The sequence below is a fragment of the Cebidichthys violaceus genome, unplaced genomic scaffold (genome assembly GCF_023349555.1).
Source record: "Cebidichthys violaceus isolate CVI_PGR_0920_01 unplaced genomic scaffold, fCebVio1.0.p SCAF_42, whole genome shotgun sequence".
In the NCBI taxonomy this organism is placed as follows: Eukaryota; Metazoa; Chordata; class Actinopteri; order Perciformes; family Stichaeidae; genus Cebidichthys; species Cebidichthys violaceus.
In genome coordinates, this window is record NW_027176617.1 from 583,793 (window position 1) to 608,815 (window position 25,023).

Consider the following 25,023-nt stretch of genomic DNA (forward strand, 5'->3'; position numbering starts at 1 on the left):
TGCAATCGTCAGCCCACCAAACTGTAAACACTCCTCCCCACGACTACGCCTCGATATCCTGTCCATGAATACCACAAACAAGATTGGTGACAAAGCGCAGCCCTGGCGGAGGCCAACCCTCACCGGAAATGAGTCCGACTTACTACCGAGAACCCGGACACAGCTCTCGCTTTGGGCATACAGAGATTGGATGGCCCCCAGAAGTTTATACCCTGACAGGTCAAAAACCTGTCAGGGTATAAAAACATGTCAGAAATGGAAATACATTACAATTTTGATTGCGTTAGCACTTTAGTTAAATTTAATCATGGCATAAATTGCTCCCGTAAAATAAGTAAGTGTGGTGTGTGTGTCTGTGTCTGTGTGTTTGTGTGTGTGTGTGTGTGTGTGTGTGTGTGTGTGTGTGTGTGTGTGTGTGTGTGTGTGTGTGTGTGTGTGCGTGTGTGTGTGTGTCTAATGGGGCAGTTTGCTGCGTGACATCAAAACAACAACTCTTGTTTTTTTGCAAGGGAAGGTTGCCAAATCGCAGTAGAGCATAGTGTGTGTTTATCTCAATAAAAACAAAACTAAAATTCAGTAAATACGTACAAAAACTGATAATTGTCAGTGCTCAAATATTGTTTGGACTTGTTTTTTCAGAAATTAAGAAAAAAAAACACTGCATATCACCTCAGCTGACCGTTTTCTAAAAAAACATTTGCATTGCATTTGCACTTCCTTTGCTTCTGTTCAGTATAGCTGCTGTGTATTTATAACCACCCTGTTTTTAGGGCGTATGTAGAACAAATGTGTTATTCTCAGATCAGCCCACCCGAGCTTCTGCAATTCATACTAACTTCAACACGCCTCAAGTCTCTTTCCTGAGCGGCCGACAGTCCGACGCAGCCTGTGACAGTTGGACAGTGGAGGCACTGGGCTCTAAATTTAGACACATGGCTACTGAGAAGTAGAAGCATTTCCTACACACTCCCCACACCCATACACACACACGCACACACACACACACACACACACACACACACACACACACACACACACACACACACACACACACACACACACACACACACAGACACTTATTAAGTAGTTGTACTGTAAGTCCGGCAATAAGAAAGTGGGGGAGAGAGCGCTCAGAAACAATGAATGCTCAAGAGGATGTTTGACCTAAAAGAAAGGAGGTATTGTCTTGGTGCAGGATTTAATTTATCAAGTCCTCTGCCTGAGCACAATAATAACTCATGAAATGTCATTTTCAGTGTGAAATGATCCTATACAAGGAGGCACTGGTGTTTAGGATGTTCTGCTTTTTGTTCTTTTTCAAACTATTAATGCTGCTAGACTCTGTTATTGTTGCCTCTACTTCTTGGTGTAAGATTGTCATTGTTTTGATGTTGGATAACATGTTTCAATATGTCACAGCTGTTAGTTTAAGAGTTCACATACCATCTTCTATTCACACTGTATGAGCTGCTTCTGAGAGAATGAATTGGGAAATATTGTGACAATGTGTGTGAGGACACCCGGGTTTTTTTGTTTTGGGGGGGGGGGGGGGGGGATACCAGTGCATTTACTGTTGGTGAAAAGGTAGTTCACCCTTGAGACTAATAATGAACAAGGAAGTAGCACTTTGGAAGTATTTTATTCATTACAACAGTCACTATTCAAGTTCTGTGTCCCTAAGGAGCTCCCAGATGTCCGAGGGTGACCCCAGCAGTGTGACGAACACAAATTCACAGTGTCACCGACTATAACTCTTTTAATGATTCTTTCTACATATGAAATATAACTAAGCATAAATCATAATAAAACTAAATATTTCTCAAGGCAATATGTTCAGTTTAACACTTCTGGTGGGAAAGTTCTGTCCATTAGCAAAGATTTTTCATTGAATTTTGAGAAAAATTTTATATAAGACATGAACAATTAAGAAGTTTGTCAGAACATAGTCAAGTCCATTTTATTTATATACTGTGGCCCCAAATCTCAAATCCAATCAGCCTCAAGAAGCTTTAGAATCAGTTATATTTATTTTTGTTTCTTTTATGCATTATATATTGGTCTATTCAACCTTCTGCATTTTATATTTCTTCATTAGTATTTTGTATTTTATAGGCTCAATAAATTCAACATATAGTTTATCATCATCATATTTTGTTTATAATTACATTTAATTCAAAAACAGTCTAACGGCACTACTATCTAACAGGAACCAGCAAGGGAGCTCTTTAAGCTTCAGTACCCGGGAACTACATTTCCCACAAAGCCTCGCGCCGCAGTGGCATTCTCTCTCGAGCATTCCTCCTCCTCCTCCCACCACCAGCGTCCTGCTGCCTGGCGGAGCTCGCAGAGCAGGGCAGACTGAAATGAACAGCCCCCTGTGTCTCTCACGTCCACAAATGTGCGCAGGGTGAAAAACGAGTCGCTTCGCTGTGTGTATGTGTACATCTTCTTCAGACACCATCAATCTCTTTATTGTTGCACCGGAAGCTTTAGACGAAGGATACACGCGCACTAAACAAATCCAACCACTTTCTGTTCAACCAGCCGCTGAACGCAGATTTTTTTTTTTTTTTTTTTGGATAGCCCTCTTTTTCTCTGGTAAGCGCTCGTTTCATGTCTCCACACCCCCTGCGTAAAAGTTGTGTTCTTGTGGTTGCTTTGTGCTTTACATCACTGCTGCAATGTGCGTGTGTATATATATAAATCTATATATGTGTGTGTGTGTGTGTGTGTGTGTGTGTGTGTGTGTGTGTGTGTGTGTGTGTGTGTGTGTGTGTGGAGGGACGCATCGGGAAACTTCACTGACAGTGTAGTTGTGACTGCGGCACGCTCGGTGCTCGCAGTGAAGCCGACCGTGAGTGTAGCGGTGACTGTCGAGCTGGAGACTTGTTGCCTTCAAAAACCAAAACATTTAGTGTGTTTCCTGTTCATGTTAAACAGCGCGCGGATGCTGATGCTGAGGGTGACACTTGAATATTTTGGGAGCAGCTGTCTCTCCTCTGCGTTTGGTCTATTTTAAAATAGGCTTGTAGTGTGTAGTCTCCTGTCTATTTGTCAATCTCCTATGGCTGCTGCGTTAGGTTTATGTTTTAAATAATTTATTGTTTATAAAATATGACTGTATAATGGTGCTATCTAACCACAAACCTTTATATTCCTATGAAATGAATGGACTTATATTAGGATTAGTGAGGTTGTCCTGTGTACCTCCTTGTACATTGTGTCTATAATATCAATATATGTATTATAACAACGTAGTCTGTATTCATACAGGAAGTCGGTTATGGTTTGGCATTCTTCTTCATGTGTTATTTTTAAGGCTCACCAACATTTGTGGGAAACTATTCCAATTTTTCACGACGAGCGAGATGCGCCTGTGCTTGTTTTTGAGACGCCTGTCAACTTCCCCAATGTTGACAGATTTACTGGTTTAAGTTGCGCACACACATACACACACACACACACACACACACACACACACACACACACACACGCAGAGAGCACCATATATTGTGTGGATGGTCATGTGTGTGGATGTTGCTAAGCCCTCTGGGTAACCTCAGACATGCGTCGTTCTCACTGACACTGACAAGAACATGGCCTCTCTTTCCTTTTTAGAGCATGCATGAACAAACACACATACTGTACATGTGCATATGTGATGTTTGGTGAGGCAGAGACACACACACACACACACACACACACGCTCTAGTCTACAAACATCCTCCTCTATAACTGTAAATCAGAATTTCCTCTCTGCTGACCTGCCGAATAAATAAACACCCTTTTTCACACTTTGTCAGTTCTCCTTCGGGTTCTCTCTTTTATCCCCAACACTCTCTCTCACACACACACACACACACACACACACACACACACACACACACACACACACACACACACACACACACATATACACACGCACACACGCACACACATAGAGCCAAATGCCGCCAATAGAACCCCCCCTGCAGCCTGTGCTGATTTGTTCAGTTGTTGCATAGGCGCTGTTTTCAGGCCATCCAGCCTGCAACAGACCGGCTGTCACAGAAGTTGACATTCGCTTCAGCAAACACAATTTGCACTTTGTTTTTAGCTTCCCTCTGCCTTCGCTTCACTTCCTCGTGTTTTTAGCGCTAAACATTAATGAACTCGGTATTTCCCCGACGTCTCCATAGGAGCATGGTGAAAAAATAACCACCGCTCTGCCGAAACTGGCGAGCAGTCGAGTTGTGAATCCTAAATCTATACTACACACACACACACATGTCAAAGACACACAGCTGGATGTCTGTGTATGACTAAATCTCTGTTACTCTCTTAAGCAGTTGACTGTGTGGCGGTAAATATAAGAGGACAGCAGCATGGCGAATGCTTTGTGGCAGTTTTAACTTCAGCGTATTCAATGCTGGTATTTGGATGGAGCCGAGGCTGGGTATGTGCAGCTGCTGCACTTAAAAAAAGGGAGGTGAGTGAGGAGCAAAAGGGGACTTAACCAAAAAGGCACGAGTTCAAGTCCAAGGAGAGTAAAGTCCTTTTTGTTCACACAGCCCTTAAATGAAAGGATCACACTCAAGCTGTCCAAACATTTTCCCAATCAGCCTCAGAGATGTTACTATAGGGAAGCACCGATATGGATACTGGCTATCAGGCCGAACTGTGAAGATTTAAAAAAAAAAAAAGTGTATGAATTATTATTTTAATACCCAAAGCCCAGGTATCAGTATCGGTATTGGTATCGTTGCCGCTGAAAGAGTTGGATCAGTGCATCCCTAACTTTACTGCATTGCTGTAGGACATTTTTGGAATTTGCATCGTTGGCCGACATCTTAACATGTGAGCGCAGAGTCCAACTCCTCTCATCCCACTGGAGTCCTGCGCTCCCTTCTGCGGTCAAGTGCAGCTCATTCCGGGACGCCATGCACGATGGAGCCGGGTCTCTGTGAACCGGACTGGACATCAGACAAGCTGGGGAGTAGTCTGAGTAATGGAGTGGCCATTCAGGTCCTTGCTGGGTTAGCTTAGCTTGTATCTCGGGCTCTCCCTGGAGCAGTCCTCTCTGCTTTGGGTGGCGTTTGGTTCCAGCAGGTCTGGATTACCATCTCCTGGCTTCTTATTGAACGTATAGAAGTATCAAATTATCCCTTTCAAGTGTTTTTCAGTTGCTTTTATGACGCATTTGAGTAAAACTATTCAAAATATTTTCTTTAACCTCAGCAGGTCTGTTCAGTCCTTGATGTAGGCTTTGAGTCACAGCACCTTGTGGTAAAATGACTTGGTAGAAAGTAATTTGCATGACCAGAGCTGAACAGCTGGCTGTAATTTTTTTGCACTCATCAACTGGTCCTGATGCGTCTGGACTGATGGAGAACACGGTGATGCTGCTGTGGACGGTTCTGAGGATAATCAAGCTCCGTCTCGACTGCTGTGGAAGTACGGTTTCATCACAGGGCTGTCAAAGATGTCGTTAGGCAGACTGCACACATTTCACACTCACTTAGGCTTCGACAAGCAAGAACCCACATCGCCGCCATCGGTAAGCAAACAGTGGAGCGTTCGGTGGAGCGCCCTGCACGCCCTGTTGGACAACCTGCTGTCCATCTGAGACACACACACCTCAGGGGAGTTAGGCCGAGTCTGGAGGAAGTGTGTGTGTGTGTGCTGATGTGACTACCAAAGAACGGTTGTTAAATGTCAAGCAGGCTTCTGTTATGAAAATGGAAAGTATTTTTTTTTTCTTCCATTGATCTGGAACAGAGCAAAAACAGACGAGCCGAATGTAATTATGTTCCCTTTCAGATGGACTTCCTGCTGTGCTCGCCGGGACGAGGCTTTCACAGAATTGAATTTCTTATGTTTTATGGTGTCCGCTTGTGGTCCAAACAACTAAATACCACTTTTGCATATTACATATCAATTTGAAAACTCCCGTCATGGACAATGTTAGGCTCTGCTTTGTTTTCACATGACTCAGCCTAAAGTTGCTCTCTGGTTTCGTCTAAGAAAAGAGGAAATGCTTTAAGAGCTCACAGAGGCCTTGCAGCAGTCATCAAAGCTGTGGTTGAGGGATGCCTCCGTGGGCTGATACGTGTCAGCTGCTGATATGAACTTTGCAAATAATATTAGATAAATACAGCTTTATGGGGTTGCCCTGCATGAAAAGCGCATAAGTATAATCAAAGCACTTTTAACTCGAGGCTCAGCCAGGCCGCAACGTAACCAGTCTGCAGTCTGAATATTTCGGTGAGATTTAAGGTTTTGATCATTAGTGTGATTTGGCATCTTTTAGATTTCATTCACCTGCTATCATTAATCTGCGTTTTTTTGCTTTATGAAGTCTGTCATTTGAGAAAGTAGAGAACTAGCTTCACTTCTTCTTCACTACAGCCAAATTAGGGGTACTTGCTAAAAATGTCTCGTCTCGTCTCCTCCGCTTGTAAAGATTAGAGGGTTCAGTCAAAAGTTATTAGATGAAGGGTTTGACAGATGAAGAGAATACAACACGAGATAGCAGTTCTAATAATAAAAAAGAGGAATTATTGATCTCCAGTGCATCAGCTGGGTTATCTCTGGTGCTCCTCTTGGTCTCTTCGACCGCTGCAGGATTGATTTTGCGTTTGTTCTGTGCAGCGTAAAGGGCACTTGTTATGCTTTTTTAAAATCCCATCTGAGGTAGTTATTACAGCACCCAAAGTGTCTCTTCTTCACAAGTACACAATCTTCACAAGGTGCACTTGACAAAGAGTTTACGGATCTGCTGCGTGCTAATTAATTCCTGCAGTAAAAGCAGCACATGTTGAGAAAGATAGATGACAAATACTCACACAGTAAGAATCAGGAAATGCTCTCTGCAGCTTATTCAAAGCAGGGGAACTACCTAATGTTCCACTTAGTTAAAATGTTAAATATTACACAAGTTAATTATTGATGGATCAGATCTTTGAAACCATGATCAATCCCTTCTTGAGAGATTCGTCATCTATTTGGGGAAGTTGGAGTAGAGATAAAGCTTCATCCCTCTGAGGTTAATAAATACACTGGATCCAATATTGAGAGAGTTTGTCAGACCATGACATGTTTTATCAAACATTTGTTTCTACCTTGTGTGTGTTTGAAAAAAACGTTCTCTTCTAACAGCTGACCTCATATCGCATACCGAACTGAGGAATGACAAATAACGTGTGTGCGAGCAATGCGTCACACTTTGTTAAAGTCCAGACTTGTTTGTCTTGATTTACAGTTTTTTTAGTTTTTTTTTTTTTTTTTTAAATCCTACCTGATCCTGTGAGAGTGTGTTGCTGTTGTTTCAGAGCGGTTTCTAGGATTCGTCAGTCTGAAAAATGTTGTTTCAGTGTCCGAATGTTCGGGAAGATGCGCGACACAGACTTTCTCTGCTAGAGCACAGAAACAAACCTCACCTCTGTGCTGAGAGAGAGAGAGAGAGAGAGAGAGAGAGAGAGAGAGAGAGAGAGAGAGAGAGAGAGAGAGAGAGAGAGAGAGAGAGAGAGAGAGAGAGAACACTGCGGATGCGATTAACTGAGATTGCCTCAGGGAAGCTCTGATGGGAAATCCGAGTCCCTCTTCCCAGGATTGTGGGTAACACTAGTTATGTATTCACCCACTGATGTTAGCAGAGAGAGGACCGGGTCGAGGGATCTGAAACGACTTGCGTTCTGGTACGCTATTCTCTGTCTTCTGATGTAGGAATAGATTAAAGCTCTCTTCAGACTTTGTTCAGTTGTCACGAAGATGGATCTCGACATACAAAGGGAAGCAGTAACTCTCAGAGTTGGGATTGTTTCCATCAAACTGCTCTTTCACAAGGTCAAGAATGAACAAAATGCTTTAATGAATAGTTTTCAGGGGAACATTTTCACTGTATTTGCATTCGTGCTGAGAGTTAGATGAGAAGAGTGATCCCACTCTCACGTCTGTACGCTAAAAATGAAGCTACAACCAAGAGGCAGTTAGCTTAGCTTAGCATGAAGACTGGAAAACAGGTGGAAACATGGAGCCTGTAGTCTGTTCAAAGGTAACAAAGTAAAGAAACTTTAACCGGCTTCAGGCTGTAGCTTCAGTTTGACCGTAGAGACTCAGAAAGCCAACAGGCGTATTTCACAGGAAAACCATTTCACGTTGCCCACACGTCTCTATACTTGTGTTGGACGGCCTCGTCACCTCCTATCATGGGCTGTCACTGTTGCCTCTTGTTCTTCAAGTCAAATGGAGTGATGCCAAAGTGACCACTTGTAACACCTTTCGGTGGCTGAAATGTGCCGTGTACGTGTGTCATGTATGAGCCAGTTGTGAACTGCAGCGTGTGGAGGGGTGAGGCGAGGCGGGGGACAGTAGACATGGGGGAGTGTGTGTACAGACAGTCCCTTCTCCTTTGGTGTAAAGTGCTGCTGATGCAGCAGACGTACACACACACACACACACACACACACTGCAGGGATGCTATAATGTCACCCAAGGGGAGGATCCTCATCTCACACTCTGCTGGCTAAAGCACTGCAGGGAGGGTGCACACACACACACACACACACACACACACACACACACACACACACACACACACACACAGACACGCACATACAGTACACACAAAGGCCTGCATGCTTTTTTTTGTATTCTGTGCAGCCTTCTCGTGTTTTGTCTTTTTTCTGTCTCTTTGTGTAAGATCTGTTTCTTTTTCTGTGTACCTATCTGTTGGACTCACCTGTGAGGCCCTCTGCATACACAAGCGAGCCTTTGTCCTTGTCTGCATCTCTGTCTGCAGTTTTTCCTCACCGGGGCGCCTTTTTGCCACTGCAACAACAGTTTTTGTGAAAACGGCGAATCATTTCTGCCCATACATTTCTTTTTGTTTTCGTAATATGAGACAAGGCAGTGGTCTGTCAATGGTAAATGAGGTCGTCATGTGTTTGTGGGGTCAGGTGTCAGACATCATGTGTTTGGAGAGAAATAGAATATCTTTTCATGGACAGTTTATAACTGGAGCTGAATGAGGGTCATTGGGGACGCGATGAAAAGACAAAGAGATGATTGTTGGTTGGCTTTCTGACGTCTGTGTGTGTGTGTGTGTGTGTGTGTGTATGTGTGTATGTGTGTGTGTGTGTGAGTGTGTGTGTAGTTAGCATTTGCATTTGTCTAACATGCATGCAGTGAAGAGTGTGTGTGTGTGTGTGTGTGTGTGTGTGTGTGTGTGTATATATGTGTTTTTCATGTTTATGTAAATGCCATTCAGTATAAAATGGTCATAGCAGCCTCGGCCAGCCACTAGCACATACACGTATCAAGTGATGATGTGTGTGTGTGTGTGTGTGTGTGTGTGTGTGTGTGTGTGTGTGTGTGTCCATCCATCACCGACGACCTCGGGCCGGCTCACACCGTCTTACACCATCTCTCTCTCTATCTGTCTCTGTCGGCCATTTCCCCCCTTCACTTTCTCTTCGGCCCTATTTCTTGGTTCATCCCATATTGTCTCCTTATTTCCCTCCGCCCTCCTTGTCATCTCTCCTTCCATTCCTATCCTCCTCCTCTCTAACCGCCTGCCACCGTGTCTCACTTCTTCACATTTCCCCCTTCTATCTGTCTCCTTTCCATTCCTCTTTCTTTATTTATCACCCGTCTCTCCTCCACCCTTTCCCCCTTGCACTCTCTTGCCAGCTTCTCTCTTTCTTACTTTCTTTCTACTTCCTTTGTCCTGCATCCTTGCCACTGGCATTGATCTTGAGCAGAGAACACACACACACACACGCACACACACACACACACACACACACACACACACACACACACACACACACACACACACACACACACACAATGACAGTTTGTCCCGCTTACAATTAAAGCGTACCTCCCTCTTCCCTTTTTCCCAAGCAGGCTCGTTATAGGAAATGCCCCCGTTATCTTTAGGGCACTGGCGTATTAATATAAGCTGCTAGACAAACAAGGTGTGGGTATGTGCTCTGCTGTGTGTTCACTCTGATAAAATGCAATAGTACGAGGCAGAAAGTGCACGGCCAGCCTCTTCAAGCCGCTCTCCCCAAGGTCTTTGCACTCATCAGTGAAGTAATGGTGGTGAAGAACAGACAGGTGAGAAAAGAAAAGTGGGGGAATGAGGTGTAACATCTCCAGGGTCAAACATTGGTTTGTGGTTTGGTCTTCTTGTGAGTATGTGAATATGTATTTATGTATAAAATATCTCTTTGTTAGTTGACAATGGAGGACACCTCATTAGATGAGGGATGTTTTTGAGACCACTAAGGACACACAACAATGAAGTCATTTTGTTGAACTTTCCGTCAATATGGAACCAGCAAATTATGAAACAATGAAAGATAAAGTAACTTCCTATGTCTTTGTCTTTCACTTCTTTTTTAGGCCCTCACTTTAACATTAGCGATAGAGGAAGTGATCAGTTCCGATTTTCCCGTCTGGGCACAGAGCGTGTGCCCGTTTGAAGCCATTATGTGGCTGTGCACAGAGCAAATGAGCTTCTGGTTTTATCCATTTTTCTCCAGAGAGTAGCCTTTAGCCTGATTGCTAATGACTGCTTACTACAGGGACAGTATTTGTTAATGGACTATAGGGCTTACCAGAGAGCGTGATGTGTGTGTGATTCTGAATGCAACAATTTGCAACACGAGGCCATTATAGCCATTAAGGGTTGTTTACACACATTGTGTGTTCCTCTGAAATGAGGGGATTGCTTCACTGATATCTGCAAGTCCATCCAGGGAATTTACTCTCTGTCTCCTTCTTGTTTTTCTCCTGCTCCGTCCTCCTCCTCCTCCGTCCTTTCTCCATCTTCTGCCACTGCTGAGCTCTTTGAATAGGCTGGTTGTTTGCCTCCGCTGGCTGCTGGTAAATATGCCTCACTATCCAGGAGCAGACAATGCAACGTCCAAAACGTAAAGGGCGGAGAGAGAGAGAGAGAGAGAGAGAGAGAGAGAGAGAGAGAGAGAGAGAGAGAGAGAGAGAGAGAGAGTTGTGAATGAGTTGATAAATAGAATTGGGGGAAAAGATGTTTGAGCCAAGAGGAAGAACAAAGAGTTGATTGTTTAGGTTTAAGTTAGGGGCCGTTCAGTTCCTGGACAGTTGGTCCCTGATGTGTTTCTTACGAAAAGTTAGTTTCCCTCCACAAAATGGGACAATGTAGACTTTTATTTGTTGAACAAACTATTTAAATGATCATTCTAGTTTATTTGTACAGCTAGAGCTGTGTATCAAACCTCAGTCCTTTTATTTGTATCAACTCAAATGTATTGACATTGAATAATGACATTTTGGTTCAGATCACAGCCTAATAATGAACAAGGATTGCTGCTTTTCTTTGTTTTCTATAGTAACCTGAACATGTTTTTGGGTTTTGGACTGTTGATTGGACAAAAAACAAGAAACCCTGACTTCTACATTTAACACTCAAATTTGTCAAACGACTATCTTTGACTTGTATAATCTTTTTTACACAGCTCAGCGAGGTTGAGAAGAGTACACACATGGCCCAGGGATTAGCACTTTTGAAAAAAAATGCCTACAAAGCTCGCAGAAGCAGGACAAGGAATTTTGATGAGAGGAAGAAAAAGAGAGAGAGAAAGATGAAAGTGGTTCACCTTAGAGAGAGAGAGAGAGAGAGAGAGAGAAATGAAGAGACCCACCACAGCAGGGTGCTCTGCTGATCAGCCACATAAAAAGGGTTTGAACCGGAGCCAGGGCCTTGAGCTTTCTACGCATACTGAGGGGCTGAGGAGAGGAAATGATGGCGGGAGAGTAGAGTTAAAGAGAAAAAAATAGAGGATTAGAAGGGAGGGGTGAAGATGAAAAGAGGAGCAAGGAGACACAAAGTGGAAAATAGGAGAGGAAAGGACACGGGAGTCGAGAAATAATGTGGAACCCTGTGTAGTGAAGTGAAGAAAAGGTGCTTTCCGGTTTAGGATGAAGCATGATAGATGGCTGGTTTGTAACACAGGGCTTCAACTCTCCGGGACACTTTCTTTTATAATCAACTGCAAGCATTCTTTGTACGAAGGGGAGGTGTGACGCAGAAATCCAAACGTGAAGCCATCCTGAGAGAATGTCAGGGGATGACAGTTAAACGTTATCAAAGGCTCTACTTTAGGTGGAGATTTGGAAATGACTCACCCAGAAATGAACCCAGAGGAATAACGATGGGAAAGACACAGAGAGCATGAGTTTCGGGGAATTGACACCAGACAACTCTCAGACAGACTAGGAAGTGACAGCAGGAAATCCAAAATGTAATCAGACCAACTTGAATGCGATTCGCCAGACATAATATTCTTAGTGCTCAGATATTTGATTTTCAAATCTAACGGCCTCCCTTTTTAGTGAAATGTCTTGAAAGCGATTGGATGAATTGCCTTCAAAGTTGGCACTAACGTTCATGTCCCCCTGAGGATGAACCAGAACCAAAGTAGTTCCAGATTCACATTTTGTCTGTGACTCATTGATTAATCAACTAATTCAGCTACATTACCCGCACTAAAACACACTGAAGATTACCATGGTTCATGGTTATTATCTGCTGACAATGCATCCATGCCAACAAGTGTAGCTGCTTGTAGGCGTTTCTCTTCTTGTTCTGCACTTTGCTGCTGCGCTTCTGCTCTGATTCGAATGAATGTCGAGAGAATTGTTTTCTCTCAAGTTGTCAGGAGCAATAAAAGATGGTCCGACGACGCTTGCTTTTTTATCTCACAATAAATAGGAACCTATTCAGTCCTCCGTTGTCGCGCTTGATAAAAAGCGGCTGCAGTGCTGAAGAAGAAGTCGCAGGCTGGGGGGAATGCCACAGCAGCTCCCGCTCTATATTATTTGTCAGTTTGCCTTTCGATTTAATCGCGTACACACACACACACACACACACACACACACACACACACACACACACACACACACACACACACACACACACACACACACATATACACACCAACTCGTGGCAATAAACACACACCCGGTCATAAAGCGGTAAATTAAAAGCCTGACTCAGAGCAACAAATGAGGCTGGGGGATGAGCTTCTTTTCAACCATGTTATGAAGGTTATTTTTAGGCTCATCTCAGCTACACAATGCCTCATAAAAAACAAAACAAAGGGTGTAGGGTTTGCCTTCTGAATACAGATCTCTGGCTCTGTGTTAGTTCTCAGCTCTCATTGAATTTGACTACCAGGAAATGTTGCTTTTTAGCAATTTACATGATGTAAAGGGGGGGGGGGGTTATGACATACACAGACTCAAAACTGAGATGATTTAAAATACATCTGGGTTTAACATACAAAATGTACAACCCCCCCACCCCTGCCTTTAGCACGTACACACTTTGTGTTGGCCCTCAGCCTTCACAGTAACTAATCACTGCCCTCTCATTAAGCACGCTGTACGCTGAAAGCAACACCGCTAATGACTCTGCGTTGCTTGTTACACACACCCACACACACACACACAATACTCACAGAGTTAATGGCCAGCTTAAGCAACACAAACTCTACAGACCCACCGACGACCACAGATGTGTTGTGAAAGTTCTGGAGGATGGGGGATTTTTTTTTTGTTAAGAAATTGAACACAATAGCTGCCGCGTGTGCAGATGAGCACTTTGCTTTTTCTGTATTGCGTCAGTAAACCCAAGCAGAGATTGTAACCTAAAGCCCCCCCCCCGTGGTGCTCTCCCAACAATACCATCACTGTTCCAGAAACTTCACATCCCATTTGCTCTGATGTCGGCTCTTTTTTGTTGTTGTTGAAGCACTCGTTTCTGCGCTGTCATCTTGCATCCTCTGATGGCTGGAGGTTAGCACGTAGCTCATCGTATCTAGCAGAGTTAGCCCGCTTGGCGCTTCACGAACTCGACACTGTCAGCCGAGCGTGCGCAGATTCAGTCAACAAGAATTTGCAGGGGGGAGAGCAGATCACAGTGCTGTTGAATCCGAGTCAGTATTGTGCGCCACGTGAAACAGACAATCTGCTCCTCCTTTTTGTGGAGCTCTCTGCGAATATTCATCAGATCGCACTTCTCAACGCGGTAACGGAACGTGCGCTCTTCCCGCTCTGTCTTTTTGGCCCTCGGTGGTCTTTCTGAATTGTTAGCTGATGATGAATTGCACGGGTAGTGTAACGGCATCGATTTCTCTTTCCTCAATGCGAGCTAGCATATTGACTGTCTCAGTAACTCAATTGTTTGGATAATGTAGGATAATAAGGAAAGTTTGTCCGTGTATGAGAACAAGTGCGTTCAGGCTTGTGCTTGACATTAACGTCCGTCGTTCACTCCATTTTTTATTGTGTGTGGGTGTGACAGCATGCATGTACCTTATATGATAGTCTGTGTCGTCATATTGTGTTTTCATGCATGCAAGTGTTTTCTATGCCCCTGTGTGCACATCTGAAAGGTCTGCATTATCAGCCCCTTGGCAACAAGCTAATGGAAAACCACTGAGTTCTGTCTGTGCATCGCCAATGGCCTGTCGCCCCTGGTTACAGGGTTTCTATGGGATGGATGGACAGACTGCCATCACCAAAGTGCCAGCTATCGGCATGTGGGAACTCCGTATCCTGATTTCCTGCTCTATTTTCCCCTCGTCGTCCTCCCTTTTTATGTCGTACCCGCAGAAGCCTGTGACTTTATCGTATCTTTATGAACGTGGCGGTGCAGATGTTTTCATGACTTTATACAAACAAGTCTAATACCACCAACCGTTTGGGGATTAGGAAGCGAAGTTTGTGTGCTTGTGAATGTTTGTCTGCATAGACAGGGTGTGTTCAGTCGTCGCAGACGGGAAGCGAGCGCGCTGTTTTTCATCTTCTTCCTCCAGTCCAAAACAAACTCAGTAATTTCTATTCTGTCACAATTGAGCAGATTGTCCATTATGAATGGAGTTTGTTTGTTTCCAATTATCGAGTCGACATGGTGATGAATGCGCGTCGATTGCGTCCTTCTAATTAGACTGTTTGATTTATTATTACTATTGCATACATAATCATGATGCACCATTGGGATGGATGTTGTTTTAGGATATGTTGTGTATGTTGTAGAGTCTGTGTGGGTGAGAGAGAGGGAGAGAGGAAAGGAAAGGAGTGGAGGTTTGAGGCGCCAACAAAGAGGATATGTCTGGCAGCTGTGTCATTTCGCAGAGTAAAGGATTATGGGAGAATTACAATGAATGAGCAGGAGGTCACACACACACACACACACACACACACACACACACACACACACACACACACAAAACTTTCCCTCTACATTGTTTATGTGTAATGTGTGTGTGTGTGTGTGTGTGTGTGTGTGTGCGTGTGTGTGAGTGAGACTCTGTACTGTATGTTCATCGCTCAGTTCAAGCCTCTGATTCGCTGCTGTGCCATTCACAACAGCTGGCACTGCTTCAGTCACAGTCTACCCACACTGACATAAAGTCATATCTCACAAAAATGAACACGATAAACTTCTTCAATAAACTCCCAAATATTTTGTTTTTGTCGATGAAAAGTACAAGAGCCATTCCTCAGCTGAGCTCTGCAAAGACGGGGGACAATAGGGCTTCATTATTTACTTTACTTGAGCCACCAGATATTGTTTCCTTAATCTGTGGCATGTAAGTGACACATAATGAAGTGAACGCAGAGTAAGCACAGGTTTATAGTCTATATAAGACAATTGTACATGTTGACAGTGACTTCTAACCCTCAAAACCATCCTTTCTGCTCTTTACCATCTCATTTGAGCATGATTGCAGCACGTGAGTCATTGCATTACTTGTCATAAAGCCAAACACACACACACACCCCAGACACACCGCAGTGATGTACAAAGCCAGCCAGTCATCGGGGGATAATCGATGTGTAACGCGTCTGTGTCTGTGTTCTCTCTTTGTGTGAATGTGTCATCTCTTGTGCGCTCCTACGCCAAACGTCAAGGTTGTTTTTAAATCCAGCGAGGCGTTCCCCGAGTGTGTCTGAGGGCGCCGTTATGCATCGTCATTTTTTTACTGCCTATTATCGGGACACGCTGCTCCAGTGCGACGCGGCCCGCCGAGCGATAACAAGATCTGGGGAGGGCGAATGACCTCCGAACATCGGGAGGGATGTTAACAAGCTTTTCTTGATCCCCCGGGTGCTTGTTATACAACACACACATGCACACACTCACACACTCTGGCACAGATGCCTGTTACACACTGTCCCTCACATGATAGCATTAATCTATTGCGGATGGACAAAGTAATGTCACGAACCGGGCTGCGCAGCCACGGCAGAAGATGGAGATGCTGACAACCAATCCAGATTAACAGAGTATTCATCAATTTAAAGACAACATAAGAGGGAAACCATAACGTCTCGTGTAGGAGGGAGAAGTAACAGTGTATTTTGACACACAGGTGTTGTCATTTTGCTGAAGAGCCTCTGCCACGCCCTCCTCTTCCTGTACCCGCGGGGAGAGCAGCGGCCACGCTAACTAGTAACAGGCAGACAGGGCGGAGGGGATCGCCACAGGCTACAACTAATTTCATCATTTATTCATCTACTTTTTTTTTAATTCATAATTTAGTGTATGTAGTGAAACATAATGACAGATGTTCACCATACGTCATCAAAGCCAACCGTGATGAATTGAAAATAACGTGTTTTGTCTGACGGTCAAATGAAAGTCGATACATAATGATGTTAAGCACAGAAAAGCAAATCCTCACATTTGAGGAGCTGTTTTTAACAACGGTAGTAATGACTTCAAAAGTAATACATCATTGAAAGGTTTAGTGATTGGGGTGTCAAGCATCATGTTTCCAGCACTGCCATAAAAAAAAATTATTATTGGGAAATCTGCCCAGTTATTTTATCGATCAAATGATGAATTGTTGTTGACAAAAGAAATAATATTAAATTTCCATTGTGTTTTTCCCAGATTTCAAGGTGACAACTTCAAGTTTCTGGTCTTGTCCGATCAACAATCCATAACACAAAGGTAATCATCAATCTACTTAGCCGTCAAAACTTCCACATCATTTTCTGTCAACCAATAATTTCAGCTCCACATTTAACTGCATGGATGATAATCACCTCCAAACACCAACTCCCTATTCTAATATTTCTCATCCCTCTCTGCTATCAACACTATCCAAAATCAAATGCCATAAAAAACAGTCTTTGGCAGAAAGTGTCATTGATTGTTTTTTCCGTCATTAATGGTTTCAGCACTACTGATAGACACTGAACAACTACCAGCAAATGCCACAGAGACCAAATCGATCCCCCCGTCATTTCAGAACCATGAAGCTGCACTCAAACGCTGAAGGACTATAATCCTGGCTGCATGGTCAGCAGTTTGCTCTTTATGGGTCAGTGCACTAATGAACACCATGTGTGTTGCTGGTTTGAGTCCAGGTTCTAACATATGTCACATATCACACCTTTTCACAAGTCCTGTCGTTGTTGTTGCTCCTAATTGTACAAAAACGACAGTGTTTGTGTGTTTCAAACATCAGCTCAATAACATAAATTAAGATTTTTCTCAGGGGGCTAAATTGAGTCTCCCAGCAGCTTGTCTTACTCCAGCAGTCAGTTCATGTCTTCTTCTGCTTCACTTCCACTCTATCTCTTTCATTTCCTGTAGAAATCTTAGAGGGTGAGGAGGGGGCTTTTTGGTTACAACTTTCTTTACCTTCTCGGATCTTCACATGAAAGGGCTCCCAGCTTGACGCTTTTTCTTTAACTGTTGCAGTGTGGCTGATTTAATAGGCTCTCATGATCCTACAGTGAAACATAAAAGGCCATTATAACGACCATAAAGTGTGTTTTTTTTATCATATCATCTTTTCTCTCTTCTCTCCATTGAATTAAGGAAGTTTGGGGATAAATGGGTAAAGTAATACTTTATACGCAGTAGTCAAGAAGGGTTGCAGGATTGATGAAATTCTAATAATCATAGAAATAAATTTACTTTTATTTTAGAACCCTGAGAGTCACTTGCATTTTAAATTCACTACATTTAACTTTTCCTGCTTCATATCAGAAAATAGTGTGATCTTTTATGGCTTTTATATTTCCTCAGATGTATTTTGTTGTTCTTTTCCCCGTGAGGTTTTTCAAAAGAAACGTGTCAGCGTTTTTGTGGCCAATTTTTGCAATGAAAAAACACTTGAAAGCTGAAATAAACACACTTCCTTTCTCCCTGCTAAAGAAAGAATATCCAACTTCAAACACTGGGAACCCCCCCCCCCCCCCCCCCCTTTTTTTTTTAAAGGCAGACAACTTCAAACTCCTTGGGGCCTTTATTTGCAGAAGTTGCGGGTAGGTTATCCACAGCAACATTGGGGCGCAACCGGCTGTTTATTAGTGGCATGTCAGCAGAACAATAGCTGCGGTAGCCACACGCAGGAGGAAGGCTAACTCTGCAAAGCTAACTGAGAGTGCTAACCACATGACAAGGCTGGGAATAGCCAAAACACAGGAAATTAGCTGCTGTTTACTTTTGCTCGTCTAGACTTGCTGCTACTAATTAAGTGCAAAGAGCCCCGTTGTGGACTTCTAGTCTCTAAGGAACAAGCTCTCAAGGTTGCTGCTGGGTGTTTCATTGTTTGTGCTGCTTCTCAGATCAGGCAGTGTTTGACCCATTTGTGGCCCCCAAGACTGTGTGCTCCGGCGCTAGCCATACAGTAATCCTCCAGCGACCCAGAAAGTGATTTCTAGAGCAGCTGGTAATGTGGGCCATAGGCCTAATAACACAACAATGGCGTCAGCTGGCCGAGAAAGTGTCGGCAACTTAGTGTGCATTATTAAAAGCACCATGCCACTGTCCGCAACACTTCCCCAAAGTTTTGCTCTTCTACAAGTGAATATTGATAGTGGTCTAAAAGCAGCTCCAGTGTTTATTGGGTATATGAACTGCCAGTGTCTGAGCACACACACACACACACACACACACACACACACACACACACACACACACACACACACACACACACACACACACACACAGGATTGTAGAAATTGCGGTGTGTATGACCCAGAGGGTTTTATTAACCGGAGAAGGGCTGATGTCACTTATCCGAGCCATGCATAGGATTAGAATAAAGTATTGTGTGTGTCTAAGTGTATGTGTGTGTGTGTAAGTGTGTGCGTGCGAGGGACAGGCAAGCCGTATTACTGAGGTGAGGGATAATAAGAATAATGCCGTCTGACTTTTTCATTAAATCTTAATAACCCTGGTTTAGCTTTAAACTCTAATGTCTCCAGTAGAGCCGAGTGCAGCTGCATCATTTTTACCCATAATTCTGTGAGATTCTGCACACAGGACGTTTAGTGCAAAACAAAAGGCTGAAGGTTGTCAGATTTCCCAGCATGCAGCGGCATTCCTGTCGCCTCCCATGGGGCTCTTTGGAGGACGTCGCGAGGACAGAGTGGGTAAACCAAGAGGACAATCCCAACAAACTGCACTGTTCTCTGGAGCATCTTTTTCCAGATGAGGCCGCCGTCTCACGGCCTCCGATGAAGCACTCTGAAAGTGTGTTATTTTGTGTGTGTGTGGGCGGCCTGTTTACATTCCACTGATTCCTCACGGGAATCCCGCTCTCTATCCTCTGTTCCCTATCTTATTTGCCTGTGTGTGTGTGTGTGTGTGTGTGTGTGTGTGTGTGTGTGGTATATTTTTAGACTTCTCACTGGAGTACAATTGCCGACTGTCCTCACACATGAGCTTAACCCCGGATGAACCCCCCCGCCCCCCCTCACAAACAAACACATCCTGATGGACTCTTTAACCTTGAGTGGACTTCTGTTGGAGTTGAAAGTGGGAATGTAATGCTCATGTGTACGGTATGCACCTAAATGCATCCTCCTGTGCAGCCCTTTAGCTCTGTATCCTGACTACCTAACAGCTTGTGTACATAACAGTGTCCACTGTGTGCTATTTTCCAAACTCAGCCCTGTCATGGAGATTTCTAGGGAATTGTACACAACAAATTTGTCGGAGGAAGTTAGGGGATTGCAGATGTCGTTTTTATGCCCCAAGCAGCTTAGTCCCAATCTGCAATCTCCTCTCTGGCTCTATTCACACTGTCATGCTCCTTGCATGGTCAGCTGACAGTGAACTTGTTGCTTATATCCCCTTAATCTTTAGAAGCAACAATCACACAAAGTCGAGGTAGGGTGCATTTTAGAAATATATATCCATGTCATTATATGAATGTTTTGTTGGATAGTAAACAGCAGAGAAAGACTGGAAGCACAGGTGATAGAGAGCGGGTTTTGAAGATCAAGAGGTGGTTTACTTCACTCAGCATCTTTTCAAAGACACCATGTCCGCTTTTCTGTGATTGACTTCCTTCCTTTTAAAAAAATCCTTGCCATCTACACCGAGCAACATCCTGTCTGCTCTGACAATAATTGATATGACGCTGATAGACCGTCAGGAAGTTCTTAAGTGATCGAGCCAAAAAAGACAAGACATTAGCACATGACATGATGTTACACGTTTCACCTGGGGTGATATCGGCGGGAAAGATTACCTCCAGCAGCACTTGAGGGGTCAGAGCGGCGTGGAGGCTGTGTGTGTTTGGTGCACGGTGCGTTAAGTGTCGGGGGCTTTGCTAATGGTCTAATACGAGTTTGCGGTCAGGAGCATTGAGAGAGTAATTTACGAATACTGTAAACGTAATGGCTCTTGATTTTCGAGGGGCACTCTGGAAGTGTGTGTGTGTTGGGTTAGAGTCCAGACGTGTGTGTGTGTGTGTGTGTGTGTGTGTGTGTGTGTGTGTGTGTGTGCTGAGTGGTGTTTATACAAGCGAATTAAAGGCAAAATGAATGAGCAGAGAAACCAACTATTGCCCTTCAGATTGACACATATGAGCAGTTTCTGACCTGACACTGCTATGGTTAAGGTTTGGTTGAGGTTTAGAAACAGAAAGGACTCGGTTAGGGTTGTGAACACGTTGTGTTTTTTTACCCATCCATCCTCTCTTCGCGTCTGTGTTCCACTTCCTCCTCTGTGTGACTCTTTGAATAATACCAGCGAATGTCACCCCGGTCTGCCCAGCTCCCTCCACACATCTTGCCCCATTATCCACCCACTGTGTCAGAATGGATTTGCCTCTGGCCACATGAGCTTCCTTGAAAGTGTCAGAGTGTGAAGGTGTCTCAGTTGCATTTTCCTCTCTGCTGCCACCTGCACACTTAAGTGCTTTAATGTATTCTTTCACTCGGCTCACTCCTTTCTCTCTCTCTCTGTCACGCCGATTGTCTGACGCCTGCTAATTGGTTCATCTCTATTCTGACTGTGTGTGCGAGTCCGTTTCTCGCTGTGTTTGTGTGTTTAAACTCGTGAGTGAGTGAGTGTGTGTGTGTGTGTGTGTGGTAACTAATTGTGCCCGTGTGTGTGTGACTGACAGCAGATTTTCCGCGTTACGTTTGCTGCTCTGATGCACATTCAGTTGGTTCATTTGGTTTTCAGCTCTCCCTCGGGACACGCTGAGCCGCTCCCATTAGCTGCCGCTGCCGCTTTGTAAATAGATATTATACTGGGTTATATATTTATTAATACGCGATTTGAAGTTCTTGAACATGCAGCAGACGTTCATAGAAGAGGGAGGTTTGGCTGCGTGATTTATGCAGGTTTTGGGTTATATATCTTGTTTTTTAATCTGTACACAAACCCCAGAATAAAACTGACACGTTGTGGTTTAACAGGTAAATATGCCGGACTGTTTCTTGGCCGAGTGCGGTGACTTCATGGAGTCTCCACCTGGCAACCTCACCGTGACGACGGGACTCCATCAAGTCACTGTACCCAGGCAAAATGAGTCCAAAAACCTCAACTGTTTCTTTTTGTACAAATAAACAAACTATATAAAGCTATATTATGTTACTTAGTAACATAGAAGTATTTCCCAACATGTTATTCCTTTAAGATTGGAACAAAACCAATAATATATATTATTGCATATTCTATCCAAAAATGCTGCTGGTTTTGATTCCTCCTCTCTGCCTCTTCTTCAGTGAGCGCCTTTTTCTACTTACCGCCATGAAAAATAAAGAATAAGCTCCAGTTTGTGGAATGAGAAATCAAATGAGAAAAGGGTGGAGGGCAGAGCTGTATCTGCCTCGCTCAATCTTCCAGAGTTGCTCAGGCGTGTGCGCCGGACGGATTTAACTAGAAATCTGAAGATTGCTGTGTGAGGGTTGTCATGTCTTGCAGCATCCTCCCCCCCTTTTTTCGTATAGAGGTTGCCATATATGTTTGGCTGCGAAAATCCCCATGGCCACGCCAACTGCCACCCCCCCCCCAACTGCTGTGTCTGATTGTAGAAATGCCCTTTGAGCCCCTGCAGGTCTCCATATTTTACCATATCTTTATGGGCTAGCAGACGTGTTGAATATGCTATGGTCTGGAGAGGGACGAGGGTCTAGGGGGGCAGGGGAGAGAGGTGAGAGAAGAGGTTGAGGGCACGGGGTGAAGAGAGAGAGAGAGAGGTGGAGGGACAACAGACCAATGAGATTAGAAAAAGGGAGGAAGGACAACATCAGGGAAATAAATTAGAGGAAAGAAGAGAGGACAGGGAAGACAGTGGAGGCACAGGTAGTTTATGTGAGGGGGAGGACAAGAGACATCGGCAGAGTGTGTGTGTTTGATATTAACCAATCTCAGCCTGTAGAAGTATGTCTGAAAAATGGCTCGCACAAAAAGGTCAGAAGCCGCATCAGCATGCCTCAGCCTCTTTCCACTCCTTCACTTTTTCATTCCTAGCTATCCTCTTGCCTCCCTCCATGACCTCTCCTCAAATATGCACACACACACACACACACACACACACACACACACACACAGTAGCAAACCAGACTTGTGTTCCCTCTAAAGCACAGCCGCAATGTGTTATAGTCTGACGCCACAGAGGGTACAAAGGGTCCGACTCTCCCTTTCGGGGTCGTCTTTTAAAACCCACCCCTGCTGTGTTTATGGCCTTGTTAAGAAGGATCGCATTTCTATTTCAGTTGCCCGTCTGCACACACACACACACACACACACACACACACACACACACACCTACCTCTATTAACTCCCCCCTATTGCCCGGCTCCTTTTGTCCAAAAGGCTGGTGTCACAGGAGGAGATAAATGAAGTGCTGCGCAGCAATTTTCAGTGCAGCGGCAACGATGTGCAGCCTCAACAGCTCAGGGTGTGTCCTCCAAGAAAAGATTACACCGGTGTGTGTTAATGCATCTTTGATAGCGCAAGTGAGTGTGCACATTCTCCGTGTGTCAACGCATTGTGTCAAGTGTATTCGCAAAGAACGAGATCATGCGTCTCCTGGCATCTGTTGCATCTCATTAGCAGTTTTTAGAATTAATTACCACACGCACACACAGACACACACACACACACACACACACACACAACATCCTTCACCCTATTCCATCCACACTGATAATCCCTTTATCTTGGTCGGCTATTCAACACATGGAGGCCAACCCCATTGAATAATGATGTGGTAGTATCTACTCCTCTTTCATTCTAATGCTAATCTTCATCTCAAAGTGACAGTGATAGAGAAATTGTATGCATGCAGTCGTTCAGCGATGAATAAATCTGCTGTTTCCTAGTCAGAGGCGCGTGTGTATCAGTTCGTAAAAGTGTATATTGTTTTTTTCTTGTTAAAGAAGAGAGCAGGAGCCAAAATGACAGACTCGCAAACAAGACTCACATATGCTCACACACAGAAAGACGCTCTTTGTTAGTCTTACTTTGCAGCCCCGTCTATGCCCTCCGTCCGGAAATTCCCGGGGTTCAACAGTTGCCCCCCCCCCCCCCCCCCCCCCGCAAACCCTCCATTCGTGTTTGCAGAAAAGGTCACTTACAATGTGAGTGACAATCCCTGAAATCATTACAACAATCCATCTCCTTTTTTTTCACGCTCCGTGCTCCGCGCTCCATTTACATATTTGGATGACACGCTTGGCTGGTTTGTTTAATCACAGAAAATTGCTCCGCCGCACAATTACTGAAGTCTGTATTGTTTCTTTTGCATTTTTATTATTAGCCGATCGGCAACGCTGTCACAAAGCTAATTAATTTGAGACAATAACTCAACGCACTTCTCTGCTGGAGTGAGACGAATAAAAGGGCTTCGTCAGGATGTTGAGAATATAATTTTTTTTTTAATTTAGCTCGGTTCATTACATTTCAATTTGGTAGGCGTTTGGTTGCTAAGCAGCAGGTTTTTGCTTGTCATATTCAGAGGGCAGTTGTGGTTTTGGGAATTGCAAACAGTCTTTTTTTGTTTACTGTTGGGCGAAGCTCTTAACACCACCGACAGAACTGTACACTTCCCCTTTCCGAGGAGTGGAGGGAGCGTGCGAAATAGACTTGAAATTGAAAGATTTATCATGTGAGAGGAAGACGCAACTAAGGGATCCTGAGAAAGCTATTTTTCGTGAGGACATAGAAGGAGAATAGTGGAACTGAAATTGAGAGGCTTTAAGTGTTTGAGGGTGAGAGAGTGAGCATTGTTTTCTGTGTCAGTGCATCACACTGTTGAGCAGAGTAAAGCAAATGCTCACAGAATCGAGTCCAAATGATTTAAATGCAGAGCAACGGCCTCGGGCCTTCCCACAAAAAGACGATAATAGAGTAGTTAAAGTAGGAGAAAGGAGCGGGGGGGGGGGGGGTTGTTTATATCCCAAATACAGACTTTTTACATTAAAAGTGAGGTTACCATCCTATTTTTATATACTCTGAAATTACGAGTGTAACATCTACAACCAGTCAGACAAGCAATGGCCAGGGGTTGATCCAGCCTCAGTTGAGATGCAGCTTTGTGTGCATCCAGTTTGAAATACAGTAGTTTCTGTGCGGAAAAACATCTGCAGGCAGCCGGAGACTTCACGGTCATCAGAGTCCTCGAAATCTAGGAGAGGAAGACAGGAAATGTTTCTTTCCCATGGGGCCGTGTGACATTAACTAGAGGAAGATTCTACACACACACACACACACACACTCACACGTGTTTA

At 44.1% G+C, this 25,023-nt stretch overlaps 1 protein-coding gene across 4 annotated transcripts in view; it reads left to right on the forward strand.

Annotated features, from left to right (window-relative positions):
* The first annotated feature begins 2,340 nt into the window (after nt 1-2,340).
* The window catches only part of pag1 (phosphoprotein membrane anchor with glycosphingolipid microdomains 1), a 42,832-nt gene continuing 20,149 nt past the window's right edge, over nt 2,341-25,023 (forward strand). For 3 of the 4 annotated variants that reach the window (XM_068728565.1, XM_068728568.1, XM_068728566.1), the window contains exons 1-2: nt 2,341-2,598; nt 16,928-16,987. The gene's annotated coding sequence lies outside the window, so the exon portion shown is untranslated. The remainder of the gene's footprint in view (nt 2,599-16,927; nt 16,988-25,023) is intronic. The other variant, XM_068728567.1, reaches the window with a different exon arrangement.